The sequence below is a fragment of the Cervus canadensis genome, chromosome 11, assembly GCF_019320065.1.
Source record: "Cervus canadensis isolate Bull #8, Minnesota chromosome 11, ASM1932006v1, whole genome shotgun sequence".
Taxonomy (NCBI): Eukaryota; Metazoa; Chordata; class Mammalia; order Artiodactyla; family Cervidae; genus Cervus; species Cervus canadensis.
This window is the reverse complement of record NC_057396.1, coordinates 14070269-14083637: the sequence shown is the minus strand read 5'-3', so window position 1 is coordinate 14083637 and position 13369 is coordinate 14070269.

The following is a 13369-nucleotide window of genomic DNA, read 5'->3' as shown; positions in this document are numbered from 1 at the left end:
CCAAGAACAGCCTCCCAGGTTTGCTGTGGAGCTGCTTCATTCCAAAGCTTGGGCTGCGCTGTGCTTAGTCTCTCGGTCGTGTCCGACTCTTTGCGACCCCATGGACTGTGTAGCCTGCCAGGCTCCTCTGTCCATGGGGATTCTCCAGGCAAGAATACTGGAGTGGGTTGCTATGTCCTCCTTCAGGGGATCTTCCCAACCCAGGGGGCGAACGGAGGTTTCCCTCGTTGCAGGGGGATTCTGTACCGACTGAGCTACCAGGGAAGCCCCATTCCGAAGCCTGCCTCTTGGCAAAAGAACAGTGGCGCTTAGTGCGTCTCCCCATTGTGCTTGCTTTAGCTCCAGGAAAGCCTGGGACTTGTTCTAACACTGAGATGGGCAAATAAGGGTCCCTGGCTGTGCTTCCCTCTGCAGCAAAGCACCTGAGCACGCTCCCCACCATTCCCCTTCCCTGGAAAGAAAAGTTGACAGGTTCTGGCTTTCGCTCTGTAGAGACACAAAAGCAAAAGCAGTTTTTCTTTCAAAGGTTCTTCCAAGGTAAAGGCAGATAGGTTTCTGGATTGTGTCTATTTTAAAACTAACAGATAAAACAAAAACCCCTTGCTACAACACAACCTCAATTTGCTTTTAATTCTAAATCTTTCAGTTTGTTTATGAGAACCCAAATAAATATAAATGCTGTCTGAAGATTCCTTTTACATTTGGGGAAAATGCCCTCAAGTTGATTCAGAGATATGCCTTAATCAGGTTTTAAATAGATGTTAAAGATATGAACTTGCACATTCCACACACATACTCCCCTTCAAATACATACATATATGTATATGTATATATATATATATATATATATATATATCAGTTCGGTTCAGTTCAGTTGCTCAGTTCAGTTCAGTCGCTCAGTTGTGTCCGACTCTTTGTGACCCCACGAATCGCAGCATGCCAGGCCTCCCCGTTCATCACCAACTCCCGGAGTTTACTCAAACTCATATCCATCAAGTCAGTGATGCCATCCAGCCATCTCATCCTCTGTTGCCCCCTTCTCCTCCTGCCCCCAATCCCTCCCAGCATCAGGGTCTTTTCCAATCAGTCAACTCTTCACATCAGGTGGCCAAAGTATTGGAGTTTCAGCTTCAGCATCAGTCCTTCCAATGAACACCCAGACTTATCTCCTTCAGGATGGACTGGTTGGATCTCCTTGCAGTCCAAGGGACTCTCAAGAGTCTTCTTCAACACCACAGTTCAAAAGCATCAATTTTTCGGCACTCAGTTTTCTTCACAGTCCAGCTCTCACATCCATACATGACCACTGGAAAAACCATAGCCTTGACTAGATTGACCTTTGTTGGCAAAGTAATGTCTCTGCTTTTTAATATGCTATCTAGGTTGGTCATAACTTTCCTTCCAAGGAGTAAGTGTCTTTTTAATTTCATGGCTGCAATCACCATCTGCAGTGATTTTGGAGCCCAAAAAAATAAAGTCTGACACTGTTTCCACTATTTCCCCATCTATTTCCCATGAAGTAATGGGACCAGATGCCATGATCTTAGTTTTCTGAATGTTGAGTTTAAGCCAACTTTTTCACTCTCCTCCTTCACTTTCATCAAGAGGTTTTTTAGTTCCTCTTCACTTTCTGCCATAAGGGTGCTCAGTAGTGTCCAACTCTTTGCAGTCCCACGAACTGCAGCATGCCAGGCTTCCTTGTCCATCACCAACTCGTGGAGCTTACTCAAACTCATGACCATTGAGTTGGTGATGCCATCCCACCATCGCATCCTCTGTCGTCCTCCTATATGTGCATATGTATATATATATATATATTCTTTCTCAGTTTGCTAATTGCTAACTGCATAGTTTCTCCTCTTAGCAGAGGAAATCAGGCCTCTTTTTAAAAGTGATAATAATAGTTATTATTTGTAATTACTAAGATTTTGATTTTATGGTGTATCTACTGTTGATTTTCCTACTACTTCACTTAATTCTGCATGCATTTGTTTCCACTGGAAATTAGATACACATTAAATTTTTATCATAAAGTTTATTCATCAGTTCTGCTGAAAACTTTCACTGGCCTTTTTTCCTTATTTTGGGGGAGTAAACTACATTATTACAACATTGGGAAAGCGGTTTAATATTCTCGTTGTGCAGTATCAATCATAGCATAATGCTGTAATTTTTAGTTCTCTTTTTCAGTAATAATGATATAACTGTCAAGTTCTTTACAGTCATATAATTTTAGATCTTCTATTCTGGATACTAAACAGCATATGCCTTTTATATTCTTTTAATAACTACTGTAGCTCACACACTCACACAAATGTTCTTTTTTGGTAATGGCAAATAACCTTTACATTGAACTTAAAATCAAAACTTTTACTAATCATTCATACTCTTGTCTAAAAGTCAAATGCCTGAGGTCAAGGCAATAAGTATCATTCATTTCCAAAATTTACAGGCAGCCCAAGGGTCTTGTTTACACTGAAGGTTTGTTGCCAGAAAGAATTCTGCACCTATGGGACATTTTTGCTTTGTGTGAACCATTTGAATCAGACTCTTCATAGTATCTAGCCAGAAAAAGTGGATCTTACAGTTTTCTGTATGAATTGATGATCACAATTTCCCCACTGATTTTTAAACTATAAATAAATGGAGGCCTAGATATAAACAGTATATCAATCTATTTTACTTTCAAGGGTTTCCTTCATATTTCTGCTCAGGAGGAGGGTTCAAAACTTCTCCGTATGAACAATGCAATGTGCTATACTTGAATTAACATCTTTAAAAGATAGCATAACCTCTTCTCCATAAAACAAAAATTTAAAGCCTTAGAACTATTAAAAGGAATCCATATATTTTAGGAAAGAGTAGTCCACTGAAAAATGAAAGATTTGTGCTCTGATTTTAGGGGGAAAACTTGTACAGACTCATTCCCACAAATTCAGTCCTGCTAAATATATTGTGTTTCGATAAATTCCTCAAAGTATAGTATCCTACTGGAAAAAGAAAATGCAGGAATGTACTTGGTTTGTTTGTGAAGTCAGTGAGGGCAGTTGAGGACTCAACTCAGAATGATCAAGCATTGGGAAGGATTCCTTTAGAGAGTAGATTCCTCATCTTAATTAAAATGGTGACTAATTCCCCTTTAAACATAAAAATAAATTGTTGTGCATGTCTTACCTTCATGTACAACATTGCTGTTTATAAAGTCCTTTCACTTACATTGCATCATTTGATTTGATTTTCATTCTGTCCAGAAAAGTAAAGAAAAATTACCTCTGTCGAGTTAAAAACAAAAGACAAACAAACAAACAAAAAAAACTTACCTCAGTCCTCAGTCTCCAAATTCTTTGCAATTCAGAACTTCAAACTCTTTCCTAATTTCTTTTCGTCCATCCAAGTCTTCAGCAAGAAAACCTGCAACATCTAACTACATATGTGTTCTGTGAAACAGAGTTCTTGCTTGATATCAGAAGACTGAGGAAATCACTCCTTGTAGTCAATCTTTACATAAATTTGGCAATTTACAGGAACTGTGCATGTAATAGTAAAGCAAGTTCTTCAAAGAAATATAGCAGCAGGTGAATTCTTAAGTAGGACAAGTTTTTCTGTATCCCTGACTCAGAAAAATTACCACACATACACACACACACATATTCCATATTTGCAGGTTAACCGTATGTATGCATTTCCTAAATGAGATCTGTCTACCTCTCCCACGTTCTCATAATCATTTTTTATAAGAGGGAAAACATACTTTCTCAGTGAAAGACTGAACAAATAAGAGCAAAGATATCATGCTTCATATTCATGCATAAGTTTATAACTAAGGACTTCCCTGGTGGCTCAGTGTTAAAGAATCCACCTGCCAGTTCAGGAGACGCAGAAGACGAGGATTTGATCCCTGGGTCAGGACGATCCCCTGGAGAAAAAAATGGCAACCCACTCCAGTATTCTTGCCTGGGAAATCTCATAGACAGAGGAGCTTGGCAGGCTACAGTCCATGGGGTCACAAAGTGTCCGACAGGACTGAGCTACTAAATAACAACAACATTAAGTATCAAAATGAGATCAACTATCTGCTTTGTTCACATGTAAAGGGATACCTGGAAGACAGTGCAAACAATCATTCTATGATTAAATTTTATCATAACACCTTCAAGAAGTACTTCTTGCTCAAAGTAAGAAGGACGTTGGAGGGGAAGAAATAAAGCCAATGCAACACTTGGTAGATTTGTACCCAAAAGACCCTTGTAAGTGGGACAATTGCATCTTTTCTTTATGCTGCCATATCCAAGAAAGCAAGAAAAAGGAAAAGTAATCATTGTCTTTTGGTGCCTCAGACAGGTAACTCTCTCTTCCTCAAGTGACTGTAAATGGCTTTGCACTCTCAATTATGCACTGCAAAAATCTATCCTCCTCTGAGGAGAGACTCTGTAAGTCAATGACTCCTACAATTTCCAGCCTTTTTGTCTTCAGAAGTATTAGCTCTCTACACCCTTTATTTGAGATTCTTTTTCATGTACTAAGTACAGATTATATTGGAAGATTATTGTGTTTTTACATATTTTTATAAATCACAGTTTTGTCCTTATATATCTAATAAGAGCAATACTTTGTACTAAGTGATTCAACTGCGGTCCGCTTATAGCCTTTAATCATTTCCCTAAATATTTCTTCCCACATTGTACCCAAACCTTTTGCCTTTCAAATTATTTCCAAAGGCTTGCCTTCCAAATCTAAGTAAAGATGAATTAACATTTGTTGAGAATCTACTATGCACTAGGGTGTTTTTACTTTTTGCTTCATTTAATCTTTACAATGACACCGTTGGATGTATTTACCCAGTTTTACAAATATGAAAATTTTGCACAGAGGTTTTAAATACTTTCCTCAAGATCATGGAGCTGATAAGTATTAGTCAGAATTCCAGTCCTACTCCTAAGCCCATATATTTCTATTGAAACCTGTTTCGTGCCTTCATTTTGTAATTGACCTCAAATGTTTGAAAAATACAAAGAAAATCTGATGAATTAAAATCACAATGTTAGTGGTCTATTGCATTACAAGTACATATTATACATTGGAATTATTCCTTGGAACACAATGTCATGAAAAAGCACTGATCTGTGCAGAAGCTTTACTTAACAGTAACCACTCGGCTAATGACTGGCCATGTGACCCAAAAGCAAGTTGCTTAACCTCTCTGGGTCACAGACCCCACATCTATAAATTAAAAGGGTTGAGTAAAATCGTCAGAGTATCATCAGTCCCCAAGATTTAATAACCTTGTTTTCTATTTGTGGAGTCATTAATTTTATTTCCAGGTATGTCTTGTGCCTAGAAAAATTTCACCTCACGTATTATAGGGTCAGTTCCTTTTTTTCCTCCCTAACACATCCTTTCTGAGAATGCAATTTCTCCTCAAATCCCTTCTTTAATTGCCTGAGAGCTTCTTAAATGAAGCTGCTATGAACATGGTCCACAGAATTAAATGGATAAAAAAGGAAAAATTTCAACTCAATTGTATTTGGTTAGATGTTCACCATCTCTCTGTCTTTTCATAACCTAATTCTTCTGTCTGCTTTATTATATTATAGAAAGGAATCATATTTTCCTGTCTGCAACTTATTAAGCTTGACAGCTAACAAGAATTAGTATGAATTATCAATGTGTGTCTTTATATAACCTTGTTAATGTTAGTAGACATTTACTTAAATATATTCAATTTGTCATGCATATTCACTGAGTCCATGGGGTCACAAACAGTCAGACGTGACCGAGTAACTGAACTGAACTGAACTGATGCACCCTGCCATGTAATCATTATCTGAAATTAATAATCTATTTTTAATCCAATTTTAATATAAATACTAGAATCCTTAAAAGTTTTAGCATTCAGAATGAAATATTATGCCGTTGTCACTAGATATAAAATAAACATTAGTAAAGTGTTACTAATGTTGATTAAATGGCAGTGTACTTAGATTCCTTAAAGTAATTAATAGAAAAATATTTGTTTAAAATTAAGAAAAAAGTCAATTTATACTCATTTGCATGATAATCTTTGGAAAGCATTTCAGGGTGATATTGAAATAACTGATCTCAATAATTAATAGATCAGTTCAAGTCTAAAAATATTAGTTAAAATAATTCTAAATTTTTTATCCACCAAAAGACACAAAATTTTAAAGTAAAACATATGTTTACTCATTTCTAACAGTTCTCCTTTTAATAAGCACTATAAGTGTTAATTCCTCTATTGGCATACTAAAATGGACAAGCATTTATACCACCACTGTGAACTACAATTAAAGTGTTCTTTTCTCGAATTCATACAGGGACTTATTATGGTCACGTAAGTAGAGTTATCCTTGTTTCCAGATAAGTAGCATGTGATTGCATTAATAGTCATTCCAAAGCCTGTGCACCAAGACCATACAAGTGATTCTGTGTCTCCCTGCAGGTTATGTAGACATAAGCTGAGTCTATCTTTGCCCAGTTCCATAAGGTCTTTCCACTTCTTTCTCAGAGAAGATTCAAATTTTCTTGGTTTTTAGGTTTTCAAATAATTTTTAATATACCCTAAACCAAAAGAAATACTTAACAATTCAGTGTATAAGGCAGTTGTACTGAAACGATTTTATTAGGATTTATGTCCTAGCAACTTAGTAGCATTTAAAATATGTACTTTTTATATTTTTGCCATCTTTGCTATGCAAGATAGCAAATATACTATCTTGATTACTATAGCTGTGTAGTATGGCCTGAAGACAGAGAGCATGAGTCCTCTAGCTCCATTTTTCTTTCTCAGGATTGCTTTGGCTATTTAGGGTCTTTTGTATTTCCATACAAATTGTAAAATTTTCTCTGTTGGTGGGAATGTAAATTGATACATCCACTTTGGAGAACAAAATGGAGCTTCCTTAAAAATCTAAAAATAGAATTGTCATACTACCAGGCATATACCCAGAGGAAATCATAATTTAAAAAGACACATGTACCCCAATGTTCATTGCAGCACTCTTCACAATAGGCAGGACATGGAAGCAACCTAACTGTACATCAACAGATGAATAAGATGTGGTACCTATATACAATGTCATTATACATTATACATTATATTATATTACACAGTAATATTACACAGTCATTGAATGTAATGAAATAGTGCCATTCGCAGAGACATGGATAGATACAGAGAATGTCGTACAGAGGGGAGTAAGTCAGAAAGAGAAAAACAAATATCATATATTAACAAATATCTAGAAACAGGGCACAGATGAATCTATTTGCAGGACCGGAATCCAGAGGCAGACAGAATGGACATGTGGACACAGCAGGAGCAGGAGAGGGTAGGAAGAACTGAGAGAGTGGCACTGGAACATATACAAAACCATATGCATAACAGAGAGAAGCTCAGCTCTGTGCTCTGTGATGCCCTGGAAGCGTGGGACAGGGGCTGAGTGGCGGGGAGGCTCAGGAGGGAGGGGAGAGCTGATTCACTTTGTTCTACAGCAGAAACGAACACAACTTTGTAAAGCAATTATACTCCAATAATAGAATGTTTAAAAAATAAAAAAAAAACTTTAATGATATAGATGATCTTATTTACAGAACAGAAATAGAGACATGGATGTAGAGAACAAGTGTATGGATATCAAGGGGGGAAAGAGGGGTTAGATGAATTAGGAGACTGGGATTGACATATATATATATATGTGTACTACTGATACTATTTATAAAACAGATAACTAGTGAGAACCTACTGTATAGCTCAGGAAACTCTGCTCAGTGCTCTGTGGTGAACTAATGGGAAGGATTACAGCTGATCCATTTTTCTGTATACTAGAAACTAACCCAGCATTGCAAAGCAACTATACCTCAATAGTGAAAGGAGACGCTAAAGGCAAAGGAGAAAAGAAATGATATACCCATCTCAATGCAGAGTTCCAAAGAAGAGCAAGGAGAGATAAGAAAGCCTTCCTCAGTGATCAATGCAAAGAAATAGAGGAAAACAGTAGAACAGGAAAGACTAGAGATCTCTTCAAGAAAATTAGAGACACCAAGGGAACATGTTATGCAAAGATGGGCACAATAAAGGACAGAAATAGTAGGGACCTAACAGAAGCAGAAGATATTAAGAAGTGGTGGCAAGAAGACACAGAAGAACTATACAAAAAAGATCTTCATGACCCAGATAATCACAATGGTGTGATCACTCACCTAGAGCCAGACATCCTGGAATGTGAAGTAAAATGGGCCTTAGGAAGCATCACTATGAACAAAGCTAGTGGAGGTGATGGGATTCCAGCTGAGCTATTTCGGATCCAAAAAGACGATGCTGTGAAAGTGCTGCACTCAATATGCCAGCAAATTTGGAAAACTCAGCAGTGACCACAGGACTGGAAAAGGCCAGTTTCATTCCAATCCCAAAGAAAGGCAATACCAAGGAATGGCCAAACTACTACACAATTGTACTCATCTCACATGCTAGCAAAGTAATGCTCAAAATTCTCTAAGCCAGGCTTTAACAGTATGTGAAGCATAAACCTCCAGATGTTCAAGCTGGATTTGGAAAAGGCAGAGGAACCAGAGATCCAATTGCCAACATCCATTGGATCATAGAAAAAGCAAGAGAGTTCCTGAAAAATGTCTACTTCTGCTTTATTGACTATGCCAAAGCCCTTGACTGTGTGGATCACAACAAACTGTGGAAAATTCTTCAAGAGATGAGAATACCAGACCACCTTACCTGTCTCCTGTGAAACCTGTCTGCAGGTCAGGAAGCAACAGTTAGAACAAGACATGGAACGACAGACTGATTCCAAACTGGAAAGGAGTACGTCAAGGCTGTATATTATCACCCTGCTTATTTAACTTATATGCAGTGTACATCATGAGAAACGCTGGGCTGGATGAAGCACAAACTGGAATCAAGATTGCTGGGAGAAATACCAATAATTTCAGATATGCAGATGACACCACCCTTATGGCAGAAAGCAAAGAAGAACTAAAGAGCCTCTTGATGACAGTGAAAGAGGAGAGCAAAAGCCTGGCTTAAAACTCAACATCCATAAACCTAAGATCATGGCATCTGGTCCCATCACTTCATGGCAAATTGATGGGGAAACAATGGAAACAGTGAGAGACTTTATTGTTTTAGGCCCCAAAATCACTGGAGATGGTGACTGCAGCCATGAAATTCAAAGACATTTGCTCCTTGGAAGAAAAGCTATGACAAACTTAGCATATTAAAAAGCAGAGATATTACTTTGCCAACAAAGGTCTATCCAGTCAAAGCTATGGTTTTTCCAGTAGTCATGTATGGATGTGAGAGCTTGAACATGAAGAAGGCTGAGGCTGAAGAATTGATGCTTTTGAACTGTGGTGTTGGAGAAGACTCTTGAGAGTCCCTTGGACTGCAAGGAGATCAAACCAGTCAATCCTAAAGGACATCATTTCTGAATATTCATTGGAAGGACTGAGGCTGAAGCTGAAGCTTCAACACTTAGGCCACCTGATGTGAAGAACAGACTCATTGGAAAAGACCCTGATGCTGGGAAAGATTGAAGACAAGAGGAGAAGGGGATGACAGAGGATGAGATGTTTGGATAGCATCACCTACTAGATGGACAGGAGTTTGAGCAAGCTCCGGGTGTTGGTGAAGGACACGGAAGCCTGGCGTGCTGCAGTCCATGGGGTCACAAAGAGTTGGACATGACAGAAATACTGAACTGAACTGAACTGATACTTCAATAAAAATTAATTTTATAAAATACAGTGTATACATATATATATATATAAATATATAAAGTGGAAATTTTTATTTCATTCTTAAACAAGTGTAGTTATTTAGTTAGTTATTTTGTAGCTGGGCCTTGCACAGTTTCTCAAAACTTGAGATGAGGTTGAACATTGCCACTTAATTTCCTGCTCCACACTTTTTCCTGTGGCAGCCACTTCAATAAACCTAGCTTGCAAATGTATGAATTGATCAAAACAATGTTGCACAATTCGCTGTTAAACTAGAAATTACCTCAAGCTAATATTTTCTAAATTTTCAGCAGATGTCAAATTTTATTGTGTTTCCCTCAAAATTTTAATTTATCCTTCTGCACTCCTATGTATTCATTACATTATCCCAGGCCCTCTCAGTGTACAGTTTGGAAACTGTGACTTTGGTTGTTCAGCCATTCCAAAGTTCTCAAGTCTTTTATCTTAATTACAGAGTCTGAGTAAATAGACAATAAGAGCTTGAAAATGTAAAATGGAAATTATACATTTTAAAGTTATTTTCTGTTATAATAAGTTTGTATACAGGATACTACCTAAAGTATAACTTGTGTATAGTGCATTATTCTGTACTTTAAATCTGTTTTATGTCTTAACTTATTCCTCATCTGTCAATTAAGCTTTGAATACATAATAAGAAACAAAATAATTTGAAAAGACAATAAAATATTTGCTTTTGATATTTCTTATACATATAATCTTTTTACCAAGGGTTGTATTTGCCAAGAGTATAGCAAAACAATATTATCCCACACAAAACTTTTAAAGAGTTTAAAATATTTTTACTTTTAAAAACTAACCCTGAGGAATTCCTGGTGGTCCAGTGGTTAGGACTCCACGCTTCCATTACAGGGGCCACAAGTTCGATCTCTGGGGGAACTAAGATCCCACAAGCCACACAGGATGGCCAAAGAAAACAAAAATATAAACAAACAAAACTGACCCTGAAATGTTGATGACTATTCTTTGTTTGAAAAGAACAAGAAAGACAAGGGTAAGGTTCTTTATTCCCTATAGCTTCTGTTGTCAAGAAAGGGAAAGAAGGTCCTTCATTGCATTTTGTTAACAGAGAAACAGAGACATCCAAAGACTGAGGGACCTGTCCATGGCCCAATGGTACACAGTTAATCCCAGGTAGAGCTATTAGAGCTCTCAGCTGGCTTCCCCTCTGACTCAGCTGGTAAAGAATCCGCCTGCAATGCGGGAGATCTGATTTTGATCCCTGGATTGGGAAGATACCCTGGAGAAGGGAATGGCTACCCACTTCGGTATTCTGACCTGGAGAATCCCATGGACCGTATAGTCCATGAGATCACAAAGAGTCGGACACGACTGAGTGACTTTCACTTTCAGAGCTCTTAGCATGGCAAAATCTCATTCCATATTTCTGTTGTAGAAGACTGTACCTAACAATGACTATCCCTTGAGAAGGAAAAGAAAAAGTCTGGTTCATTATTTGTAAAGAATATCATTTGAGTTGTATTCTCAGATAGTAAGAATACCAATTACACATAACCACCTTGGAGGAGAAGGGGGAGATAGAGGATGAGATGGTTGTATAGCATCACCAACTCAATGGGCGTAAATCTGAGCAAACTCCAGAAGATAGTGAGGGACAGGGAAGCATGGCATGCTGTAGTCCATGGAGTCACAAAGAATCAGACACAACTTAGCAACTGAACAACAACAATTGGCTAAGTAAATTCATCCATATTCATTCATCTCAACACATATTTGAGTAACTAAAATTTAGTATTAAACCAAGCACAGTAGAGTTTATAGAGATATCATCCCCAGTTTTGGAAAATTTACACTAATAAACCTAAGGAAAAATTATATAACATCAATAACAAATGGCCATACAAAATAGAACCAGATTAGATGTGACATGGAAAATCAGTTATAATATTTTAAAAGAAAAAGAAATGTGAACTCTATTTTCTTTTGAAGGGAATGGGACTTGAATTGATCTTTGAAGAATGGGCAAAATTTGAATAGATGAAAATGAATGAATTGGACATGGAGAAGAGAGAGAATGTTGTGTTTGGAAATACTGTGTATGGCATTCAAACTGGATCAGAGAATAAATACTAAGGAATCATGAGAAGTTGAATAAGAACATAAAGACCAGATTAGACAAGGCCTTTACTATGGACTTTCTCTTGTAGGCAGTGAAAAATTAACTTGTTGACCTGGCAAGTGACATAAAGAGAGTGTTTTATGGGTCAAGAAAATCTACCTATATACATACAATTCTTCCATACAGTTGATTATTCCCAAGAACATAAAGCAGCAGGCAGACTGCTTCACTTGTTCAAGAAATCTGTCCATACCATTAAAACTAAGGTATATGGCCTTTTCATGATTCTTGCTCTCCACATACACACACATACACAGAGCCATTTTCTGTATCATTCAAACTTGAGGCATATTTGCTACATATTATGTGCTTATGATGCTGTCCTAGAATATAATCCAAGTCAGTAAGATAAATATGTCACTTCCCTATTTCTACTTATGATTTTCTAAAATGGCCAATTTTCAAAGCATATCAGTAATTAAATCGATAGTAGGAGAGATATTCTCTATAAAACAGGTTTTATTTGAACTCCCAAAATATCCAATAAGCACTACCTCTGTGTTTGGGTTAGTGGCGTGTCTTGTACTTAATCCCCAAATCCTTTATTTGATGTCCTAAGACCGTCACTTGGTTGATTCAATGAAGAAGAGTCTAAAATGGATTGATCAAGAAAAATCATCCCACCTTGATTCATACAAAATATATTGTGCTCTTAAATTCAATCTAATACATTTTCTTTCTCTATCAGAGAAAGATTTTCAATTTACTACCTTTGTTTCCAACAATTGAAAGAGAATGTTCATCCATACAAACTGAGAAGACTGGCTTTCAGCAATTTCTTGTCAGTTAATGGACCAGACCAAATACACACTTTAAAAGCATTGTCAACCAGGTCCAAGAGATATAGAGCCAGAGGGGAGATTAGAAAAGGATAGAGAGATAGCTATAGAATATTCAGGGGGGCTATCATGTGGTCAATGATAAATACAACACTAGAACAAACTGGTCAACAGAACTGAGGATGCAATATTTGAAATGAACACATTGGAACGATACTGAAGCATGCAAGTTTGCCAACTGAACACAAGATGAAGAATGAAAATTTTGATGAATGAGGTCTTTGTTTAGAGATACCACAACTGAGAGTAATTACTAATTGTGTATGAGAAAACAGATGAAAAATGGTTTCAAAATTAAGTCATCGCCAAAATTTCCCGTATTTTTTCTCCATTTTTATAAGGCAATGGCCTCCATTTTCAACTTTGTACTTTTGAAGTACCTCAAAAATTACTTCGAATATCTTGATTACAGTGTTAATGCAAATGCATCATTTTAACATCACAATTAAATACTTCTAATATTTTTAAAAGATAACTAATGTATTTTGAAATCAAAGTAGCATAGAAGTCACCAAGAGAAATGCTCAATTTGCTTCCTATTGCTCTTCTCATTGCTCCTATGTGTCTCTTAGTTTAAATGACGCTTGTATTTTCAGGAGGT